Source organism: Felis catus, chromosome X (assembly GCF_018350175.1).
Source record: "Felis catus isolate Fca126 chromosome X, F.catus_Fca126_mat1.0, whole genome shotgun sequence".
Taxonomy (NCBI): Eukaryota; Metazoa; Chordata; class Mammalia; order Carnivora; family Felidae; genus Felis; species Felis catus.
This window is the reverse complement of record NC_058386.1, coordinates 11,802,353-11,827,592: the sequence shown is the minus strand read 5'-3', so window position 1 is coordinate 11,827,592 and position 25,240 is coordinate 11,802,353. Positions and strand designations below refer to the sequence as shown.

General features: G+C 41.3%; 1 long non-coding RNA gene across 2 annotated transcripts in view; it reads left to right on the top strand.

Moving 5' to 3' along the window:
* Positions 1–1,014: 1,014 nt before the first annotated feature.
* The window catches only part of LOC123383411, a 222,419-nt gene continuing 198,193 nt past the window's right edge, over positions 1,015–25,240 (top strand). For both annotated transcript variants that reach the window (XR_006593118.1, XR_006593116.1), the window contains exon 1: positions 1,015–1,277. This is a non-coding gene — a long non-coding RNA (uncharacterized LOC123383411). The remainder of the gene's footprint in view (positions 1,278–25,240) is intronic.

Here is a 25,240-nt window from a genome sequence, read left to right as displayed (position 1 = left end):
CCAATTAGCACATTTATTAATTTCAGGTCCTGCTCAGGCTTCTACGGATGTTGTTTTAATTAAAGTCTTCAGCTTACTTGCAATCATTTAGTACTTGGTAGAAAATGATAATATAGTTAACTCTATTCTTTTATGTTTATATATAATTAAACGTAAATGTAATGTAAACATATTATATATTGGATATATACTTAATTAAATATATAAATCTGCAGGCTTGATTTCATTCATTAAATACTTATTGGACTATATATAAATTTTTCAAAGACAGAGAAACATAGAAATATAATGGACATCCATCAACTAGATTTTTTCCCATATTTGCTTCATCTGTCTATTTTCAAGTAACTTAAACACACTATGACAATAGCTAAATTGCCTAAATAGCGCAGTATGCATCTCTCGGCTGTCTACTGACTATTAGCAGTCTACTAATAAGCTCATTAAAGGCATTCTTGGTTTCTGCTACAGTGTTTTTGATCTCCAGCATTTCTTTTTGGTTCTTAGGATTTCCATGTCTCTGCTTTCATTGCCCATCTGTTCGTGCATGATGTCTATCCATTAGAGCCTTTAGCATATTAATCATCGTTGTTTTGGGTTCCCCGTCTGGTAATTGCAACATCTCTGCCAGGTCTGGTTCTGATGCTTGCTCTGTCTTTCCAAACTGTGATTTTTGTCTTTTAGTATGCGTTGTTATTTTTACTTGATAGCCAGACGTGATGTACGGGGTAAAAGAAACTGATATAAACACGCCTTTAGTGATTTGCTGATACAGTGTGGGTGTGGGGAAGTGTTTTATAGCCCCAGGATTAGGTCTCAATCTGCAGTGAGCCTGTACTTCTGGACTGTGAATTTCACAAGTGCTTCTCAGTTTCCCCTTCCTCCCCTGGTGGAACAGGACGGCTAGAGAGGGCTGGCTGGAGTTGGGTTTTTCCCTTCTCCCAGGTCATTTGGGCTCCGGTTAATTGACTTCGCCTGAGGGTAGACCTTGTTAAGAAAGACGGTGCTCTGGCAGGTTTCAAAATGGTTCCCCCCCCCCAACCCCGTCAGAAACATGAGGGGGTTTTTCTCCCAAATTGACTGTGGGATCCTGGTCTTGCTCCTGGAGTTAAAAATCACAAATGTGTCAGGGCCCTTCTCCGACTGGCTCCCCCCTGGAGTTTTTAAGCCTCAGGTTTGTGCACTCTGAGCCTCTAGCTACTGGTCAATTACAGTTCTGGTGTTCCTGCTCTTACACCCGTTCCTGCCCACGCTGCCGCTCCTAAGTTTCTACTCAGGTAAATGGTCATTTTTCTTTATTGGCCTGTCTCTCCAGTTTGGGGGTTTGCCCTGTGACCTTCTCTTACAGATCTAAGAAGAGCTGTTGATTTTTCAGTTGGGTCAGTGTTTCACTTGTTGTTAGGATGGATCGGTGACTTCCAAGCTCCTTATACACAGACCCAGAAACTACAAGTCCCATTCCTCTCTCTTCCCCCCCTCCCCCCATGCCCCACCGTTGACCTCAAGAGTCCAGGGCAGAAGTCCCCATAGGGGATTATCCCCTAAGGAGACCAGAAGAATTGTCCACTGAAGGGCACTTGGTGGTTCTTTCCGGGTTTCCTGCTACCTGGGGCTGGTGGCTCTCCCTCCGCTCGGCAGATGCTGCCTCAGTACTTAGTGACCACTTTCCCGAGGCCAGGATTCCCAGACTCGCTCCGCCTGCGAGTCACTCATGAAAGCGAGTCCCTTTTTCTGTAATTTCACCCATGACGCTGTTTGCTGTGCACACATCCTACTGTAGAAACCGTTGGCTTATGAGTTCCAGCCTACATCGTGGGAAGATCAGAGGTGTTTGTCCACAGCCTTTGATGATTAGTAGGGTCCAACAGGAATCTTTGCCTCAAACAATAGTTCTCTAATAGTTCTACTTCCTGGTCTTGTTCAAGTTTTACCTCGGGGCCATTTCACTTCTCCAGCTGAGCCCTGTGTTTGCTATAAAATGGAAGTCAGAGCTTCAGGCTTGGTTCAGTTAATATTAAACATTTATTGGGCAGAATGCTTCATAAGTGATGGTGTGTATTTCCTACCACATCACCTCAGGGGGCTCATAAGGTCTGATTGTCCCATTATTTGAAAATGCTGATTGATCGCCGGGTTAAAATGGTGACAGCCTGGCCCCTCCCTCTTAAAGTTACATTTTCCCCCTGGCAAGCAGTTTGTAATCTCTGGGGTGATTCTCCCATACCCTGTGATTATCCAATTCCCCATTAACAATTCACTTAATGGTTTTAACATCTGTGGTTAATCCCTGCTCTGATGAAGGACTACAGAAGAGGCTACCGATTGGTGGTTTTCTAATTCAATCATTCATTCTACATTTATCAGCTGTCATTCTACTTTGAGAAAGAGCTTTCTCATCAGCTGCGTCAATTTGATTACTCTGAAATATAATTCCTGTCGCAAACCAGGATAAGTGTTTTCTTCAATGCAAATTCCCAAGTAAGGAGTAGGTGTAATAATCCCCTTTAGTGATGGGAAATGAGTGTTTTGTTGTTGTTTTCCTCTTATAGACCCGTGCATTTTAATACAGTTAATGCATTTCAATCAATCATAGTCACATATTTTTGGAAGGCATGTGATTTTCATTTATTGCAGCAGAGGTTTATAAACATGCCAGCTAATTTTGATTAGAATGTTATGAAAATTGGTTTGCATTACTCAAGCATTCATCTTTATTCTACTCTTCGATTCTTAGCCCCAAATTTGGTTAGTCTTTGAGTGCTTTCTGGCTTTCTAGCTCAGCAGGCCATCCCATGTTCACCTAGCATTTTCCATATCGTGTATCTAGAAACAACTCTCGAAAGAGCACCACGTCCTTTTAGTAGTTAATGGCATTTAGGAATCGGAGTTTTTGGCGTATCGTTTCCAGGTGCTATCAGCAGACAGCCTTAAAACACATGGGCACCCACAATAAGTTTATGTTGATTTTTATAGCATTCCTATTTGGTTTTATACTTGGGGCCCTTTTCTCTTGCCCTGAAAAATCTTGGGTTCTATCATTTATTTACTTTATCCTTTAACACACAAAAATGGTTTCAAAATAGCAATACAGTATTACCACTAACCATAAAACTGAATGAAATTTAAGATTTTTATTTTGCATTTCTTTTTTTCCTATAACGTATACCCAAAGGATGCAAAATGAAAATGCTGTGTTTCAGGGACACTTGAAATAATTATTTTCTGTGGTTATGATGCCAGTTTGATACATAATTGGGTCCATTTGTTTCCGGTTGTTTTCAGTTGGAGGAATTATTTTTCTTTTTCGACACTCTGAACTGTCTCTTAACTTTTTTTAAGTTCCAGAAGAAACCGATAGTTTTTATGGACATGAGTAGCCACCTCTCACAATGTCCCTGAAGGACCTCTACAGAGAACGAATCCTTGAATTTTCAACTGGTTGTCCAGTCTTTAGATAATGGCCTCTGTGTAAACTTGTACAGCAATTATGCACTTAGAAATATTCAATTATAGATACTTACTGAATTTGGATACTTGGCTGACATTATTTCATCTACTTCCACTTGTTTTAATTTCTTTCCCACAACTTCCAGTTATTTTTCTTAAACATGCTTGGGGGGGTTGATTTATTTTTTATTTTTTTATGCTTTGATCCTTTATTTTCACAACAAAGTGTTTTTCTATCCCTGGGTCTGCTTTAATGATATATTTAATTATTTTACCCATAAAACTATGACCCCTAATACTTCTTTTGTCATCTTTAGTCACTCCCTAGAGGAGTTCACTAACTGGTTGCGATTTGTTTGTGATTGTCAGGCTAGAACATACACTTGTTTTTTTTAAAAATGTATTTTATTGTCATGTTGGCTAACATACAGCGTATACAGTGTGCTCTTGGTTTTGGGGGTAGAATATCGTAGTTCACCGCTTACATACAACACCCGGTGCTCATCCCAGCAAGTGCCCTCCTCAATGCCCACCACTCATTTTCCCCTCTCCCCTACCCCCCCAGCAGCCCTCAGTTTGTTCTCTGTATTTAAGAATCTCTTATGGGTTTGCCTCCCTCTCTGTTTGAAACTATTTTTTCCCCTTCCCTTCCCCCATGGTCTTCTGTTAAGTTTCTCAAGTTCCACATATGAGTGAAAACTTATGAGATCTGTCTTTCTCTGCCTGACTTAGGTCACTCAGCATAATACCTTCCAGTTCCATCCACGTTGCTACAAATGGCATGATTGCATTCTTTCTCATTGCCAAGTAGTATTCCATTGTATACAGAAACCACATCTTCTTTAATCATTCTAAAGTTGATAGACAGTTAGGCTCTTTCCATAATTGGCTATTGTTGAAAATGCGATAAACATTGGGGTCCATGTGCCCCTATGCATCAGCACTCCTGTATCCCTTGGGTAGATTCCTAGCAGTGCTATTGCTGGGTCATAGGGTACTTCTAGTTTTAATATTTTGAGGAACCTCCATACTGTTTTCCAGAGTGGCTGCACCAGTTTGCATTCCCACCAATGGTGCAAGAGGGTTCCCCTTTCTCCATATCCTCGCTACCCTCTGTTGTTTCCTGAGTTGTTAATTTTAGCCACTCTGACCGGTATGAGGTGGTATCTCAGTGTGGTTTTGATTTCTTTTTCCCTGATGATGAGTGATGTGGAGCATCTTTTCATGTGTCTGTTGGCCATCTGGATGTCTTCTTTGGAAAAGTGTCTATTCATGTCTTCTGCCCTTCTCTTCACTGGATTATTTGTTTTTTGGGTGTGGAGTTTGGTAAGTTCTTTATAGAATTTGGATACTAACCGTTTATCTGATATGTCATTTTATGCTTAGGGGGTTTTAAACTGATGGTAGGATACCAACTGAAAGAAGAATCATAGGATTTAAAGAAAGAGAAAGTGGCTAAAGTCCCCTGGATATGTGTCATTCCATGAGAGGAGTCTTAGCAGTGGTAGGACTTTTTTTCAGTAGCTGCACACCCATGTAGCTGGAGGAAACATTGTTTATAGCTGGCATCCTCTCCATTGGTTGGTTTCCATCTTGCCTGGTCATAAACTATTTTTAATATCATTCCTGTTTGGAGGCCTTAGGATTTCATTTCCCAGATCAATTCCTGTCCTTGTTGGGATCCTTTTCAAATAAAGATAAAGAAGAACAAACTTCTTATGTGATGAGAAACTTCATAAGGAGTCTGCTGAGCAAATCTCAAGTGAGTGAGTTTAGTTCATATCATTTTATTTAAGAAGCTGAAATATAGCCGTGTCCCAGTATAAGCTAATTAGCTTTTCCCTTGTGTCCATGGCTGGAACACACATTGCTTTCATAAAGACAACACAGTTTTCATGGTAATATACCTCGGGCTCTGGAAGAGAATGAGAAAAGTCGCTGTTGAAAAATGGATTGCCTTCTTTTCCCTCTCTAGATGATAGAATAAAATACGGAATTTTTCTTGCAGCATGCAAGGAAAATATGCAATTTGGATGTACTCTACCTTTGAAAAGTGAGGGTGTAAAAGGCCAAAGAACGAAATCAACGAAACATTAAAATCCCTATTGAAAAATATGGGCCCTAGAAATACAACTGAGAAAATAAGAAATACAAATGGAAAACCTGTACCTCATTAGTGGTCAAATGCCATACATGTGACTTATGCAATAGTGAGGATTTTTCTTTTTGCCTATCCAAAAATGTGATCCCCCCCCCTTTAACATATAATACTTGTAGTGTTAAGGGTGTGGTTAAATCGTTAAAAATAGATGTAAGGGAGTCCAAATTTGTCAACTTTTCTGGAGGACAGATTGGCAATGTGCATCAAAAAGCTAGATACTCATTTCCCAGTGATCTATTCTAAGGACATGTTTGGAATGTGAGGATGACTTTATGGAAAACAGTATTCATTGTGACATCATTTATTATGGCAGAGAGTTAGAAATAAGATATTTAAAGACAAAAAATGGTTATAGAAATCATGGTACATCTATATAATCTTACATAGCTTTCAAATATTTTGAAAGAACATATGATGGCATAGGAAGTATTTATAGTGAATTAAGTAAAAAAAGATATTATAAATTTCAATCACAGTTTTATAAACAAAAAGTAAAAAACATTTCCTCCCCCCTCCTTCCCTCATACTTACATACAGATATATGAAATACTGGAAGGAAATATACTAACGTGTAAAAATAATTTGATTTTTCTCTTTGTGACTTTAGTATTTCCCACATTTTTAACAATAAGGATATATGACTTTAGAAAAAGTAAACTGAGGATGTTTTCTAGAAAAGACATTAGAATAGGCACCTACTCCTGGACCTTCCAATCAATACCTACCAAGATGTACACAACACAATTTTAACTCAAAACCTTATGTGGAAAGTAGGGAAGACGCTAACTCTTCACCAAGTGTCTGGAGAGCAGTGACCAGGTACAATAAAATTAGTCCAAGCTGAGAAAACTTTGGAGCGACCAACAACTTTTCCTGCGTGTGAGGCTGGCGTGAGATTACGGAAGGTGAGAGAAGGTTCTGAGGACCAGACCAGGGCAGAGCTGAGGTGTCAGCGGCTCCTAGCAAGAATGACAGATGAGCATTATTTGCTTAAGCCCTTATTTGGGAGTCTCTAGTTTGCAGCTGAATCTGAAATTTCCCGATGCAATGATGTAAACAATTTTAATGTATGTAATTGGAATAAAAATCACAGAAGCAGTGACAAAACTGGAGGGTGAGGGGGGTTAGCATTTTCTCTCATCTCCCATAAAATTGTTAGTAGACATCATTCTATTTCCATTTAACATTTTTAACATTAATATATTTTACATAGGTGATGTGTGTATGTTAAAATTGTAACTTCAAATAAGACGTATAACTATAATCTTACTACAAAAGGGACTAAGAGCTGACCAAACAATTATGTAAAAAAGAAGACACAAAATGTCAAAAAAGCCTTTAAAAAGTACATACCATGGAAAGATTATAATCAAACATTTGTTTTATTAAATGGAAAGAATAAGTTTATGTATTAAAAGATAAAGCTCTAATATGGGCGTTTACATTTTTTTTAATGTTTATTTTTGGGAGAGACAGAGAGCATGAGTGGGAGAGGGGAAGGGGGGTGCGGTAACCGAGAATCTGAAACAGGCTCCAGACTCTGATCTGTTAGCACGGAGCCCAATGTGGGGCTTGAACCCACAAACCGCGAGATCATGACCTGAGCGGAAGTCGGATGCTTAACCGACTGAGCCACCCAGGTGCCCCACTAAGATGGATGTTTAAAAAACAAAAGTAAATGCTCTGTATCAGAAAAAACTAGAATACAGTTATATGCTGAATGTAAGAGATAAACTTCTACAAAAGAATCAGAATGATTAAAAAAATAAAAGAATGTGGGAAATAGGTTAGGCAAATAGAAAGCAAGTAAGGGTTCCATTAGAGATTAAAGAGCATTAAGTAGGACAAAAAGGTTCACTTTAAAACAATGAAGGGTAGAATCCACCGCGAAGATAGGACTGTGAGAAGCCATTACATCCCAATTAACATAATAAGAAATACAACAAAAAATGTTTTTGAGAAATGGGATAATAGTGGAAGAGTATAATCTCTCTGTATAATCCCACATGCGTAAAAAGAGATTTAGAGCACACGCTTCTCCTTGGCTGTTCCTCCTGTCTTTCTTAGGAACAGAACCCCCTGATTATCAGGAATACCAATGTGCCCGGACTCTCAAATAAATTGTCTTTTTCAGCATTCCTTGAAGCTGATGAGGGCTCAATAAAAGATAAGCCGAAATTGTTGGGTCAGCTTTCCTGGAAAGTTGTTCTATTGTAATTACATTGTGGTAAGAACATTTAACGTGACCTCTATCCTCTTAACATTGAAGTGTACATTATTGTTGACTACAGATGCAACGTTGTTCAGATCTCAAGCCTATTCATCATACTTAACTGAAAGTTTATGTGCATTGATTACTAACTCCCCATTCCCTTCACCCCCAATTCCTGGTAACCATCATTCCAGTCTTTGATTTTATGACTTTAACTATCCTCGATACCTCACATAAATGGAATTATGCAGTAATTCTTTCCGTATCTGGTTATTTTCACTTAATATACAGTTTTCAAGGTCTGTCCATGTTGTTGCATATCGCGGAACTTCCTCCTTTTTTAAGGCTGAGCAAACATCGATTTGAAACAGGCAGCTTCAGAGTGAAATTGTTTGCGGGGCTCCACCAACAGGAGCTAAGAGAAAGGCTTTTACAGAGCAGATGCATAAGTAAAACAAGGAAATAATATGTAATTTTATATACAAAATATAAATAAAACATACATGTATATATATTTTTTAAGTAAACTCTACCTGTAATATGTAAACTCATGACTTGAAGATCAAGAGTCACATGTTCTAATGACTGAGCCATCCAGGTGCCCAAAGCAAGGAAATTATTTGGCTGTAGCTTAAGTGGTTACCCTATTTGGGAAAGCCTAGTTGGCTGTTTGCAATTGGTGGTTCTTCAGTTTTGATTTCTTAACCTTGAGGCATTGAAAGGAATTGACTCAGGGGGCCTGGGTGGCTCGGTCGTTTGGGCATCCGACTTCAGCTGGGGTCATGATCTCACAGCTCGTGAGTTCGAGCCCCGCGTGGGGCTCTGTGCTGACAGTTCAGAGCCTGGAGCCTGCTTCGGATTCTGTGTCTCCCTCTCTCTCTGCCCCTAACCCACTCGCATTCTGTCTCTGTCTCTCTCAAAAATAAATAAACATTAAAAAAAAATTGTAACAAAAAGAAAGGAATTGGCCCTGGCTTAGGTTTCATTTTGGTTACAAAATGGTTTTCCAAAGCGGCTGCACCATTTTGCATTGCCACCTACGGTGTGCATGGGTTCCAATTTCCCAATTTTTTAAAGGAACCTAACTCAGATGGGAGGCCAGTGCCCTTTTCTCATCCTGTTTTTCTGACCTAATATGTATTTTCTTCTTTGACGTTTCAATGTAGTAATTGTAATTTATCATTGTTGATATCCAAATATTGAAAAAAAATCATGAACTTCTAGAATGAAAACTTGTTAAGATGTCCTAGATTTTTTTGGCATATTTTGCTTAATATTTTTACATCCCGTTTGCCGGGATTTAGCTATAGTTTTCTACTGCTTTCATTATCAGCTTTTGGTATCATTATTTTATCTTTATTTGATAAATGCAGTCGGAACTGAACTTGAGGAATTGCCTTCCCCCGTGCCACAAGATTCTAGAAAGTCTCTCTATCATGGCTCTCCACCTTTTTCTTCCATGTCAGTGAGATAGAGACTCAGGGAAATCAATTAATTTAATGTGTTCTACTGACCACAGTGATTACTTTATAGGCCAGTATATGACCCAACAGAAGCCAATCATAATCTTCCTAAGGTTGAGCATATTGGTACTGCTTCCTTAGCAACATGAGAGAAAAGATAATAAATCCAGAGAGTAAAGAGAAGCAGAGATGAATAGAGGTGAGAGATCATTATAAATCAGTCCTTGATGGTGTTTCAGCTCGAGGATCCAGTCATTCTCCATCTACCCATTAAATTTTCAGTTTTGTTATCTGTCCAATTCTCCATCTTGCATAAATTATTTTGAATTGGGTTTTGTCACTTGTGGCCAAAGAATCCTGATCTATGGCCTCAATGTACATTGGTTGGAACTGATTAAAAATATCATGGCAGGTAGGGGCACCTGGGTGGCTCATCGGTTGAGCGTCAGACTTCGGCTCGGGTCATGATCTCACAGTTCGTGGGTTTGAGCCCCACATCGGGCTCTGTGCTGACAGCTTGGAGCCTGGAGCCTGCTTCGGATTCTGTGTCTCCCTCTCTCTGTCCCTCCCCCACTAGTGCTCTGTCTCTGTCTCTCTCTCAAAAGTAAATATTAAACATTAAAAAAAAAGGGTACGGGGGCACCTGGGTGGCTCAGTCGGTTAAGTGTCCAACTCTAGCTCAGGTCATGATCTCGTGGTTCATGAGTTCAAGCCCCGAGTCAGGTTCTGTGCTGACAGCTCAGAGCCTGGAGCCTGCTTCGAATTCTGTGTCTCCCTCTCTCTCTGCCCCTCCCCCACTCACACTCTCTCTCTTGCTCTCAAAAAATAAATAAAACATTAAAAAAAATTTAAAAAAATATTACGGCAAGTAAATGCAATAGAGAATTGTTTAGCCTTTAGAAAAAAATGTTATAAATCTATATTTATGGATATGGAAAGATGTTCATGACATATTATTGAGAATAATCAGTACTTACAGTAGGATTCCATTTAAGTAAAATAACATATACATGTATGTGTGTGTATGTATGTAAGTGTTAATTTTCAGAGAGTGTTAAAAGAACTCGGGGAAAAAAAGCTGAGAAGTTTGGCGGAGCAAGTCAGAAGCGGGCTGTTGAGTTCTTCGTTCTTCCATGTGATTTTATTTAAGACTGAGTAATGGGAACTTTAGGAATTGGACTTAGGTGATAAATGGTTAAAAAAAAAATCGAAGTAGTTCCATAACTGAATTTGTTCTTTGCCTGTGAGAGGAGAGCTGTGTTTCTCAGGTGTGAGTTCACATCTGTCTGAACAAGAATTAGAAGGGTGAAATACAGCGCAGAAAGGAGGAAGTATACTAAGTAAGACAGGTCGTGAGTATAGTCCTCTGGCTAGCACGAGAGGCAGGCTCGGCGTGATACGATGCCTTTCAATTGGTGGCAGGAAGCTGATTTCGTACAAGTTTCGGAGGGGCTCTTAAGACTCTCGAGGGCCCTGCATCAGTCACTGGATGTACTCATAGTCTTGTGCTCAGTGCCTTATAATAAACTTTTCTATAGTAGGTGTCCTCTTACTTTGGTTGAGGCCATAAGTTTGGACCGCGTCTTTGTAGTGGGATAACGGACCTACATAGCATGGCATTTTTCCTCGTCATCAACCCGTGAAGAGGCTGATTTGGCGTGTTAAATGATGACTGGTCAGGTTGTAATGGAGGGAGAAATTCTCTTTCTGGAACCAAGGGTCAGGATTGTACATGCTCCTATAGGGGAGGAAGGTGGAAGATGCCGTGTGGAGGCTGGAGGCACACCTGAGAACTCCCCTCTGGAGGGGCCCTAAAGAGGGGTCTTCATTTGGGTACTGCTATCAAATGATTCTTTTTAAAATTTTCTTTTGATTATCACCAGCTTTACAGGAAAGTCTTATGAAAAGGCATAGCCTGGTTTGTGATAATGCTGATGAGCAGCATGGAATGGGGTATATTCCTCAATCGGATAAAGATGGTGATGGGATAATAGCATTCCTTTGTGAAAAGCTGGGAAACAGCAGTGGTCACCTGGCCAGGATAGCAGTGCCTTAGAGAGCCAGGACCCTGCTCACAATACTCTGTAATAGGGGAGGTGGCACATGGGCCATGTAGCAGGGGTGCTGGAGTGGAGGGCGCGCCCCCTCACCCATGAGGTGCTCCCTGGGGCCTCTGTTAAGAGTGGTGGGGGACACTTGCAATAAAGATATATAGGTGCGTGACCTCAGTGGTTCCACATAGGGTGTGTGTGTGTGTGTGTGTGTGTGTGTGTGTGTGTGTGTGTGTATAGACCATGGGAGACAAAGTGGAGGGGAAACTGAGAGTGGGCAATTGGGAAGGATGTCTAAACGTTCCAAATAATTAACTGTGGTGTGACTTCAACTGACTTGTAATATCTTTGTGCTTTTCTGATTCTTTGACTTCTCTTTTTAAATAACGAGAATAGGTCACTAAGATATGTGTATGTGGGCTGAAAAAGGAACCAAATTTCCAGGTTGCCTAATTGATAGCAGCACTTAGTAGGAATTACATTTGCTGTTTTGTGTCTAATTTTGGAATAGACTCCACTTTGGAAAATATTGCTCACAATGTGGAAAGACGAGTGGGCTCATTGGTAAGACAAGGGTTCAGATTTTCTCCTTCTGAGTCAGTAGCTACGTGGTCTCAGGTAAGTTTCTTTACTTCTTGAAGCTATTTCCTTACCAGTGAAACAGAGAGGTAATTTCCACCCTATGGAGTGGTAGCGAGGTGTAGTTGAATTGTATGCACATGCTATGAATTATTACAAAAATTTAAGGTTTTATTAGTGTTGTTATCATTGTTACTTGTACTGGAATTACGATGATGTCAACTTTCAGGGAAATAATTTGCCTTCCCATTTGGAAATCTGGCTGCTGAAAATGATGAGAAGGCTTAACACAGGCTGTCAAAAGAATGCAAATAAAACTTGGGTCGAAAAAGAGGAATTGAATTTGTGAACTGGAATTTAATATGTAATGCATGAAATGCCTCACAGAGATGACTTAGGGCACTCAATAAAGGCCTGGTGGTTGATTTGATTTAGGACAGCAAAATCCATGAAAATAAACACTGACCCATCTATGCAGGAAGGGCTTTGCAAATCAAATAGCTTTTGGTCAACGGGCTTGATGACGATACGAGAAATTCAATTTATTTCACATCTATTTTCATATATTGGATTGGAATATTGTGGCTTTTTGTGGGAATCTGTGGCAGAAATTGAGTGTTTTGGCTGCAAGTCGAAAGTATGAGTCAGTTTAGTGAGCAGAGAAATAGGCAGTTGTATCACTGCTTGGGAATAGGATGTGGGGGCATAAATTGTATATGTGAGTGAGACATTAATAAAATACCGTGAGCCGTCATAGATTTATTCTGGTCAAATGTTCTCAAAACTATCTGCAAGGCTCTTTTTGAAATATGGCAGGCTCCAGAACCCCTACAGCCCAATAAAAAGACACAGAGCTCAGTAAGAAGGGGACAAAAGACTTAAACATGACACTTTCCTAAGGACACCCTACAAGCAGTCAGTCGATAAGCCCATGAAAACGTTTTCAACCCCATTAGTCAACAGGGAAATGCAAATGAACTGCAAATGAAAGATGTGTCAGATGCTCCCTGGGACCTCTGCCATGGTGCCAGGAAGTGCCACCACCCACCGGGACAGCAAACCAAAAAACAATGACCATACCACGTGTGGTGAGGGGGCGGAGGAACTGAATTCCCTCACACGTTACTGGTGGAGGTGTGAAATGGCACAAACGGTTAGGAAAACAGTTGAGTTTTCTTACCCAGTTAAACGCACACCTACTTTTGTCTCAGCAGTTCTCCTCCTAGATATCTACCCATGAGGAAAGAAAATGTACGTTCAGCAAAGGGGCACTGAACACACTCTGACCCAGTTGTGTCCCAGGCTTGACTCGCAAGGGGGGTGGTGCAGGTAGTGGGTTCCGTCTTCTTTCTGAGCTCCACCTTCTCATTTCACAAGGGCTTGTGGGATTGGGTGATCAGGAAGGAGCGCGTCGGTCCATGGTATATTCCGGAATGATGAAAAACCAGACAGATCGAGATGGAAGAGGTCGGAGCGTGGTAGTGGGAGAAGAGATTTGGGTCAGATAGCAAAAGGCTCGGTATGTTAGACTGAGATGTTGGGGTTTGATTTTGTGGATATTTAGGATACCTCTTGGTATTGACAGCGTTCCAGAGGACAATTTATCCAAACCGGCGGGGGGGCGGGGGGGGGGGGCGGTCAACAAGCTGTAGCTTCCAGGTCAACACTGGCCCGTGGCCTTTTTTTGTAGAGCGTGCAGGCTAAGAATGACTTTTCCCATTTTTAAATTCGTTGAAAAAGTCAAAAGAAGAATATTTCATGGCCAGTGAAAATTATTTGAAATTCACATTTCAGTGTCCATAAGTGCAGTGCCCATAAATACAACTGCACTAGAGTCGAATAGTTGTGACAGAGGCATCGTGGCCCGCAAAGCCTGAAATATTTACTATCTGGCTCTTTACAGAGACGCTTTGCCAGCCTCTGGCCTAGATAATCAAAATCTGAAACCTATTTAAGAAATTTGTTTGTATTGATCCCTTAAGATGGGGAGGAAAAAAAACCCCACCACTCTTGAGCCATCTGGCCCTTTTTACTTTCTACTCATTCACATTTCATGAGCACCCAGGGCACTGTATGAAAAATTCTTTAGAGCCCAAATCATGATGCTTCCTGACAAGTTTTTCCTAAAATGAAAATTTCAACAAGAAGGCCCTAAAAATAATCTGCACTGGAGAAAAATACTAGAGGAACTACAGCACATGGCATATAATCTGTGACTACCAGTCATAAAACATGTAGGCCGCGTGACAGCTAACATGTATAAACATGAAGATAAATTTATCCAAGGATGCAGCGGGTGATTTGTGGTATAGAGTACTTCCCGCCTGGCTTTTGAACACAGACTGTCTCTTTCATAGCCAATGCCTATAAACTTTAGTGGTAGCCAGGTGCAGGTTATTATTTGAGGAGGTTATTTTGCTTCTGGGAAATGAAGAATTTGGAATAATAAGAGGTTGTGGGCTCATCATTTAAATGACCCTGTTACAAAATAAGGGAATAAGTTTGCAACTTCTGCTGGCTTGCTACAGCGTTGCAGGAAAAACTGGAGGCGTTTCTTTATAGATCAGGAAACAAGTCAGAGAAAAACTGAAACATCACTAGAAGGCTCTTGGGGCTGGGAAGCCTCTTTTATTCTTTTCCCCTCCTCTAGCATACTGCGACAACATCATGGGCATCGTTGTAGCCGTTGGTTTTTGAGCATACTAGAAGCTTTACGTTCATGATTGCTTTTAGTCTGATCAATGGTCTCACAAGCTGAGTATTTCCTAGAGGAGGGAGCTAAAGCTTGGAACCGCGACTTGACTGACACAACAGAGCTGGTAAATGTCAGGGCTGAATTTGAATCGTGGTCTCCCAATGCCGGCGTCTATGCAGTCTTCTCACTATCGCACACGACCTCTTCATCCATGGTGACGCACAAAAAGATTAGTGAGCCTTTTTAAAATTCATTTTTTTTTTTTTTGAGAAAGAGAGAGAGTGAGCAGAGCAGAGGAAGAGGGAGAGACCATCTTAAGCCGGTTCCACGCCCAGCGTGGAGCCCGACCTGGGGCTTGATCTCACAGTTGTGAGCCAGAATCAAGAATCAGTCGCTCAACTGATGCTTAACCAGCTGAGCCACACGGGTGCCCCTAAAATTAATTTTGAAAATTGTGGGAGAACGCACGGTTTACCAACCTAACAGTTTCTGAGTGTATCGTTCAGTATGGTAAACTATATTCACAGTGTTGTGCAACAGATCTCTAGAACTTTCCAATCTGATACAATTGAAACTATACCCATCAAACAGCAAACTCCCCATTTCTCCCTCCTCCCGGCCCCTGGCAACAACTATTCTACTTTATGTTTCTGTGAGTTTGACTACTTGATGTACGTGAAATGGAATCTTGTTCAGCCTTTAAAAAAGAAAGAAATCTTGTTACATGCTACAACATGGATGAATCTTGAGGACATTATACTAGGTGAAATAAGCCAGTTACAAAAAGACAAATACTGTATTATTCCAATATCTCCATATTGTTTTCCATGTGGACATGCTATTTTACATTCCCTTTTGGTGAGATCTTTTGAGTGAATGTAAGCCTGGATGTTCTCAATGCCCTAGATAGATCAACAATACGGTGATTCTAAACGTCCCGGGCAACACGAATCTGGATTAATGAAACGAAAAGGCCTATCAGAACCATTTGGATATATGAATTAGGGGATATTTTAAAATAGATGCCTTTTGTTTCATGAAGATATGTAGAAATAAATAAGCTTGCCATGTCCTGTAGCAAAGGCTCTTCAGGGCTCTATTTAAAGAACAGAGAAAAATGGAGTGAAACTAGAAATAAGTCTGTAAGTCTGAATCAAGTCCATCATAAGTGTCTAATATTAATTGTCTCCAATCTTTGTGGAGTTCATTCAGCAGAAGCCAACTTTGGCCCAAGTCTCCAATCTTTTCACCAGTGATGTTCAATCCGCGGAATCTGAAATTGAGACTTTTGCATTTAAATGTCCTCTGAATAAAATTTAGGCAGTTATTTCTAAAACCGATCCTTGACCTACCATGGTGTGGCCATTTTATCCTACAGGCTGAATTAGGTGAGCAGGAGTCATTTTTTTTTTTCATTTCGGAATCAATGGTTTTCATTCATTTTTAAGTAACCATTCTTTAAGCTTGTAGCGCTAACACGGTCAATGAATCTTTGGCATCATTTAGATTTGTAGGCCTTTAAGAGCCCTCCTTCATCTTCCACTGACATTGCATTTACCCCTCATTACTCACTTATTGTTAATGGCTATCTGGGCTGTCTTTGCATACTTAAGTAGCTATTTTTTTCCCATATGAGGGTGGATGTAGGTGCGTGTTAGGGATTAGAAGGGGGACAGAATATTTGGATAGTGTGGCTTTTTGCTTCATTGAGATATGTAGGGTCCTCATAACCCAGCACCTTTGCATGAGTGGAGGTAGAAGGGGTACTAGAATTAATTTTTATGTTCTCCCAGCTGTTTGGCCTGCAAATTCCAGAATCTTAATAACCGAGAAAGGCAGACTGGCTTGGAGCAGCAGCCTGTCTCCGGGTAGCATCAGACACAGAATTAGAAGTTCAAAAGCCAAAGGGTCTTAATCTCTACCTTCACAGAAAACTGTTTAGCATGGGATCGTCTAACCTTCCGAGCGGCCAAAAGGGCGCAAAGCCATAGCGTATGGCCTTGTGAAAAGATGTTAAGGCATAAAGTCATTAACATAAGACTTTGTCCCATATGGGGGATTTTTGTGAAATTTGTACCATGTGGGGGAGCATCACTGGACTAGGAATCAGGAAACCTGGGTTTGTATTCTGACTCTTCCCCTAACGGGCTGGATGATACTGACAGTTCCGTTCTTGGAGTCTCAGTACCTGTCTGGAAAATGAGGATGAGCTTGGAATTTAGAATCTTGGTTCGCCAACCGTAGGACTGAAGGCTCAGTGTTGTTTTCTTTTTTTCCTCTAATTCATCACGACCTGATACTTTTGTGAAATACAGCAGGAATGAATTACTAACAAAAATTCATGTGCTTGGGTGTTGGCAGTGTCTAATGGCAATGTAAGTTTCTAAATGCTTACTGTCAATTTCTGTACCGATCTCATCGTGGACCCTTGACAAACACTTGTTTTAGATGGGCGTTGGCCCATGGCCATATTTTAAGTAGCACCTGCTTAGAGCAGGGATTGACAAACTATAGCCTACAAGCCCACCACCCATTTTAGAAACCAAGTTTTCTTAGCACACAGCCACAGGCGTTCACTTGACATAGTCTCTATGGCTGCTTTCGATGCCACAGTGGCAGGCTTGAATTACTGTGATAGAGACCCTGTGGCATCCAAAGTATTTACTTGTCCTTTATAAGAAAGTTTGTCCACCCTGGTTTAGTGGGAACAGAAAATAAGGGAGCTGAATTAATTTTCTAAGGACCTTTCAAGCACAAAGAGATATTAATTCTGCCAAGATGCTTGGTAACAGGGAAAATTGGCTGTCTGACTCCACAAGAGAAATAGCCAGAAAATGCTATCCCTTCTGGTAAATTAGATCAGTATGTCCTATAAAGACATTCTGTTCCAAAGGGAAATATTTCATTTTTTTTTTCTATTCCTCCGTGTTTCCAATATTTCAGTGTATTCTACCCATGTACTCTGATTACATACATAATTGTATGCTTGGTCAGGTGGAGTCATTCAAGGTCAAAGCTCTGTCCAGATTTCTGGCTTCTCCCTTTGTTAAATTCCTGGAAACGTGTGCTCTCTTATTTCATTTCCAAAACCTGGCCTATTCGTAAGTAATTATTAAGTCTCTATTTACTGCAAAGACCTTTCTGAAATGAGCTGCAATTTGTGAGCAGGACTTGGGAGGTTCTGGTTGAGCGGCCTTCATTTGTAGGTATTCCAGGAGCCCTAATAGCATCCCTTTTTACTACCTGGCCTCTAAACTCACCGGGAAAACCAATATTTAGGACTTTGGAGAATGTGGTTTGTATTTGTGGACAACCGGGCTTCCTAACACTGAGTTCCAGAAACAATCAGACTGACTGTACCAAGGCAGCAGTAACCCTGGAAAACCACAAGTCTCTGATAAAAGGGTGTGGCTGAGAAGTCATTCTCAGATGGAGAGGCCAGAAGGACGGCACGAATGGAGATCTCTCCATGTTGAAGGAAATGCCAGACACGGAGAGGACTTACGTCCTTACGTCACTTAGTGTGAAAGTGTAAGAGGACCCCTACGTCACTTAGTGTGAAATCTATTCCTTGATCCATCTTACTGCCTGTTTCCTACAGAAAAGGAAGCTCCACTAACTTCCCACTGACTGTCCTGGTTGAGAATGCTGTTGCCACAAGGAATTCTAGAATCCTAGAATAACATCATGATGATAAAAGACTTGCCTTTCTTAACACTGTGGAAACTAGAAAGTGAACGGATTCCTTATCCTCAACTAAGTATTGCCTAACAGAGATCTCTTTATTTTTCTTGAACAAAACTGATTTGGCACCAAATTACTACCTTAGTTCATTCTGGATTTTTCTATTTGGCTGGTCATGAGCCTTGTAATTTCTACCTCAGATGTCTCTTGAAACCTTCCTTCCTATCCCCACCACAACTGCCTTAGTTCGGGCCGGGAACAAAAAGCCTTTTTTTTTTTTAACAGACGCCTTTTTGTCCCAAGTCGCGTCCCTCTGGTTTCAGCACCCCTGAGGGGGACGGTTCCATGTCCCCCAAAAGCATCGGACCTCAAGCATTGCTTTTCTTTTCTGCCCTAGGACTTCAGAGGTCCTTTTAACCTCTAGGAGCCACACCGGCACATCTGGTGGCAACCTTCAACAAGTGGAAAGTCTCTGGAGAAATGCTTTAGCCGCTGCCCTCTGCGTCCTTCAGAGAAACAACTCCGAGAATCATTTTACACAGATGCTCAGAGAGTCCCCCGTGGGTGCGGGTTCAGGCCATTCACGAAGTCTTTTTATTGCATTTTCCCCATTCTTCGTGTTCTCTCACTCCTGCTTTACAGGAGGGAATGAAAACTAATATATTTACTCATTATTTATGAAGCTGGAAGGTTTTCTTACTATGGCTTCAGAGATGAGAAACCCACAGAATGAGAGATGAAGTAACTTCTCAAAGTCTTATCTCGAGGACACGTGATAGAATAGATTCCAGTCCACTGTTTGTACACCAGGGTCTCCTTTCTGCCTAAGATTCAAAGCATTTTCCATGCAATACCTCATTTATCTGTCTAAAAATGCAGTGGCATAGGGTATTTCACAACTCATTTGTAGCAAGTGGTCCCTTTGCAATTAGGCAAAATGGTAAATACTCATTAGATGAGCTTTGTTCAAGTACTAGGACCCATTTATAGGGATTCAAAGAATGGAAATTTTATTAGCTCTTTCTCTGTTTGTTTTCCGAACCATTCATATCACAAGTATTGTTTGCCGTGCTGCATGCCTTGAAATACAGCCAAATGAAGCTCTTTATAAGCAAAATAGTCCACTCGAATGATTGATTATCATTCACAAATCAACGAAAATGCTCTAAAGCTGAACAATTAAGCGTTCAAATATAAGTACTCAAGGTCGGCTTCCTCATTTAAAAAATTCAAATTAGCTTTAAAAGTCTTCGCTCTGATTTCTGCTAAGCAGAGAAGGAAACCCCTAATTGTGAACCGTTTTTGCCTTTCTCAGTCTTTTAAAACATTAGAAGTGTGAAGACAGGAGAAATTTGCCTAGCATCCTGAAGGGTCATATATAATGGTCCGGAGCTTCTCTAGTGTTGTAATCACACAAGTGAAATGGGAAATTGGGCCAAGGAAAATGAGTACATAGGTAAGAGTTCAGGAAGAAGACAGTACGCTTAGTTGGGAGTTTTGAACGTGTCTTTTTTTTTTTTAATTTTGTTTAATGTTTATTTATTTTTGAGAGAGAGACAAACAGAGCGTGAGCGGGGGAGGGGCAGAGAGAGAGGGAGACACAGAAGCAGAAGCAGGCTCCAGGCTCCGAGCTGTCAGTCCAGAGCCCCGTGCGGGTCTCGAACCCACGAACCCTGAGATCGTGACCTGAGCCGAAGTCGGGCTCTCAACCGACTGAGCCACCCAGGCGCCCCTGAACATATCTTTTTAAGGAAGGAATTACGTAGAGGTACAGGTAGAGTTAAGGGAACCATTAAGGGCTGCTGGGGCACGAGAATATGGCAGTATCGGGAAGCTATTAGCACTGTTAGGCCTGATGAGGCAAAAGAGGAAGCAGAAGTGCCCGGCACAGTGACAGCTGGAACCATGTAAGAGCCCCCCTCCTCCACCCATAGGCATTGTTATCACAGAAGAAGGGGATGGAGGTAGGAGAGAGCTATGGGAATAATTACTTGGACCTTTTTTTTTTTTTTTAATCTCCTGTGCTCTAGTTACTCCTCATGTGATCCCCCATTAGCTAAAGCCAGCCGGGAGCCAGAGGTTACAGAGGTCTGAGTGATTGCAGTCCATAGAAGTCAGCCTTCTGGGGCACCTAGAAGAACAAGGGAAAGAGGGAGAAGAGAACCGGGGGCTGGTCAAGGAAGAGGGAAGTCCCCATTTTGTGTACTCCCTCATGAATCAAGTCTGAAATGTACACAAGCAACATCAGTTTCAGGGGTGCGTTAGCTCCCCCAGAGGATAGGACTTAGACACAGTACTTACGGTAACCAGTTGGGGCACGCTTGAATTAGTTTTTAGCCTGAAGTTTAGATTATCCACCAACACTTAGGTGAAAGTCTATCCGCATTTGGCTACATATTTAAGCAGGGAAATACGATAACTTGAGGAGTACTTGCAACACTAAGGTTACACAAATCTTTTCTCGGGTGACTATTGCATCCACATCTCCAGTTTGTTTATTCAAATTAGACACAAATATTTATTTTTTCCCACACATTCTTACTGGGAAAATAAGGAGACCATCAGATGAGCATGTAGGGAATGCTTTTGCCCTAGTGGACTTTGGCTTTTATTGGACTGTAGCACTGTGCTTATGAGTTTGCTGCAGTTCATTCATTCATTCATTCATTCGCTCATTCATTCATTTATCCAGTGAACACTTTTTGTGTGTCAAGCAGTGTGCTCAGTATAAGAGATAACTTGGAAAATGGTCCTCGCCTTGTTCGATATTACATGCTAGTTTAGGCGGTAGATAAGAAACAAGCAAATTCCTGAATAAAATATGTGAAGATTATGATCAGCACTGTACAGGAAATGAAAACAGGGGACGAAATGTAACTAGCGAGGAGAACCAATCTCAAGTCGACAGGTTGCTCAGGGAACGTGACAACTGAGGCCTGAGGGACGGGGAAGGAGCTGAGCCTGCAAAGAGCAGGGAGAGCAGACAAATGCCTGGTGGTAGGAAAGGGCAGAGAATCCTAGGAAACAGGTGAATACCATCATGAGGAGCATTCGGGGACCCCTGCCCATAAAGAACGATCAGCGATGTTTGGACCGTAGAGGAGAGGCATTCAGAGAGTGGCAGCAGAAATGATGTTGGCGAGATTTGAGGCATGAGAAGGACTTGACCTGCCAATGCTGGGGTCAGAGGGCACACAGAAAGCATGAGAAATAATACGGGCAGCGTCTAGTAGAGAAGGCCCGCCCCTGGTTGATAGCTGGCCAGGAAATTGGGACCCCGGTTCTACAACCTTAAGGAACTGAGGTGGGCCAACAACTTGAATGAACTTGGAAACTGACTTTGCCCAGCGTCTCCCAGTAAGAGCCCAGGCCCTCAATACTTTGATTTTGGCCTTGTGAAATATGAAGCCAGGTTGCCAGCTGAGCTTACCGGGACTTCTGACCTACAGAACTGTGAGATAATAAATTTGTGCTGTCTCAAGCCACAGGGTTTGTGATGATTTGTTATGGCAGAAATGGAAAACTAATAATCCAGGAGGTGACAGTCAAACGTACCTCCTCACCGTAAGGCCACTTTTTACACACCTTCCCACCGATGGTTTAGTGAATTGACACCAGTCGCTTAACTTTTCTGAGACTCACACTCCTGATTTGTCAAATGGAGGTAAAATTATCCCGAAGTCACAGAGTGGATCTCTCATTAGAGACGAGAAAGCGTTACGTAAACTTCGCAACGCCACACACACATCTCGAGGGTGCTCCCCTAGGTTTGGAGTGTTAAAAGGCATCTTGATACCTCTTGCACTTGAGCTCTTTCTATTTGTTACAAGCTGGGTTACCTGGGAAGTAGACTTGGAGATGTTATAGGATGGAACTTAGGGTTAAGGGCTGAGGCATTTATTGGGGAGCGTTGGGGATCAGCACCTATAGAAGGGACGGAAAGGAAGAAGGATCGGGCGAGAGAAATTGAGCTAGGATGCTTTCTAAACAAAGGGCTCCGCCCATCCCATGCGGACATTTGGAGCTGGGACGGCCCCTCAGACTCGTCCAGGGATGTCCCAGTGACTAGGCCTTTATGCCCCGTGCCTTTTTCATCGCTGGATGAAGTTGCCCTGGAAAGGGAGTGTGAACTTGGGCCGGTCTATTAGATTCAGCTGAGGCAGTCCCGGTGGAGGGCTCCCAGCATCTGGAAATAGAAGTCATTCTTTCCTGAGGGCACATCTGGGAAGTCCATCGTAGTGTTCACAATATTCCTGGCATATGTGGATCTACAGTAATGTGTTTTTCATTAGCACAAAGGAAACCGTGTCTTCTCCAGGTACCATTTTGATGTCTAAATCTTTCTTGCGGCTTAGCAGTTGAGTCTCGTGCAAGATGGATGGTGTTCTGCTCTCAGTAGCCTACTTCTAACGCTTGACAGTCTCGTGAGTCAGCTCCTTCTTTAGAGCTTCCTAATACCCTAATATTCCTTGGCTGGATTGGAGCCTGCTTAAACACTCCAGCGTATATGTCTGCCAACACGGTGTCAAGGAAATAGCAGCGGGAAGGAACTAAGGAGAATCCCTTAGGAACCATCTTAAAATGCCTGTGGGCTAAATGCTTAAATGAACTGAACAACTGCTGGGGTCCCCAAGGCTTCAATTTCCTGTAGTAAAAGGGAACATTTTGTGCAGTGACAGCCATAGGGTTCCAGGAAAATTTCAAGAGAGGCGTTTTAATATTTCATTTTCTCAAGTCTCTTCTCTCTTTCAAGTGGCATACTCAACTAGAAATGTCTTATGACCTTGGAGTGTTTGTATACCGTACTCCAAGCCTTACAAGTTACCCTGGAATATGAGAGCTGAAACGGGTTGCTAATGTGTAATTAAGAAGGAAGAAACTAGATAAGGCAAGGAAAAGGATGTAAGAGACATGGCTTTTACACATCTTGTTCAGTTCTATTCCCCTGGCTGCCAGTGTTGTGCCTTGGGAATCAGTATTAATCCTTCCCTATAATGAATGTCATTGTTTGGCTCTTCCAGGGACTGGAAAATGTTAACCTGCACTGAGACCTTTGGTTTAATGGAGAAACCATATTTTGACCCGTGGGACTTTTGGTAAATAAACTTTTCCAAAAAAATTTTCCAAGTGAATGTTTCTCTCCCAACAATGCTACGAATAAGACATACTCCTCATTCTTAGAGAATGGGGAGGAAAGGGGAGGAAAACATTCTGAGTAGAGAATAATCTTGCTCTCTACCTAGATGTCCCATGGGCAAAGCATTTTCCAAAATTGACTTCTTCGCTATGTCTACTCCTCCTTCTGTATATATCCACTGTTTTGGTAAGTAGCCCCAATACCCTCTCAGTCACCTAAACTAGAAACTTAAGAATTAAAGGAAGTGAGGATAGAGAAAATGGAGAATAGGAAGTGTTCAAAGAAATTAGGAAATGGAATTTTCTATAGCTGAACAAGAAAATACCTTCAAATTAAAAGGAATAACCAAGCAGCCATGATAATAAAATAAATACTTACATATTCTGTGACTTTTTAATTTTTTAAAACCCTCAGAAAGTTTTACATTTATTTAATTTTATTTAATTTTACATTTATTTAATTTACATTAATTTAATTTTGAGAGACAGAGAGAGACACAGAGCACAAGTCGGGGAGGGGCAGAGAGAGAAGGAGACAGAAAATCCAAAGCAGGCTCCAGGCTCTGAGCTGTCAGCACAGAGCCCGACGCGGGGCTCGAACTCACAAACCGTGAGATCATGACCTGAGCTGAAGGCGGACGCTTAACTGACTGAACCACCCAGGCGCCCCCTCTATGGCTTATTTCGAACATTGAGGATAAAGAGAAAAGTCTGCTTACAAGAAGAAAATACGTTATCTAGAATGGAACAAGAATTAAATCACTCTCTTTTTATTCATCAGCAATACCAGATGCTAAATGCTACAAGGACCATGTAATTTATTTCCCGACTCAGTACATCTCACCCGTGACACATGCCTCTGGGATAACGGGTATAAACCATGACTTATCATAGGTACACTGGGACACACGGTCACTCTACTAAAGAAGAATTTCAAAGTTCTGAAGGAAAATGATTTTAACCTAAATTCCATAGAGAAGCTATCAAAATAGTATGAGGACAGAATAAAGACTTTCAGAAAGTTTGGCACAATGCTTGATTTTTAGATGTAGACTTTTTTTCTTAGGAAGTTACCTTGAGAATACATTTTAGTTTAAAAATGAGGAAATAGAACCAACTATATGAAATTACAAAAACGAAGAACCAAGTTATTCTTAGAACTAAGAAACTTCATTCGTCAATCAAATAATTAAGAAAGCCACTGCTTATGACTATCAGCCAAATTCCTTATGTGATCTTTGATGCCAGATCACAGGCCAGGGGTGGAGAAGTCTGTATTAGAGGAAAAAAAATGATAGAATAAGCCAAGAGATAGGAAGGCAAGTGACAGAGAAATAGGGGGTCTAAAAAATCCGGGATCTGAGAAAGAGTTCCACCGTGATGGGGACAGGAAATCTGAGGCTAACAAAGATGTGAGGTGACTTAACATCCAGCTCAGCCAAAGGAGGAAGGACCCAAGAGAATGCAAGAGTCCATGAGGAAAGTGTCCAGATACAAAAGGAATGAGCAAAAGCACCAAAATGAATCATTTGGAGTTGATCTAGAAAAAGGAAAAGGTTATTAGTCAAATACACAAAAGAAGATAATCAACTTGAACCTGACCCTGGGGACATTCTCCTTTGAAAACCATAGGAAGGAGATATAATAAAAGCTAATATTTATTGAGGGGTTACTTTGGATAGGCCCTATATATTTTACATATGCTAATTTACTGAAATACAGCAACCCTGTGAAGTAGGGAACATTGTTCTCCCCTATTTTTTAGGTAAAGGAACAAAAGCACAGTGAGGTTGCTCAGCCAAGGTTACATAG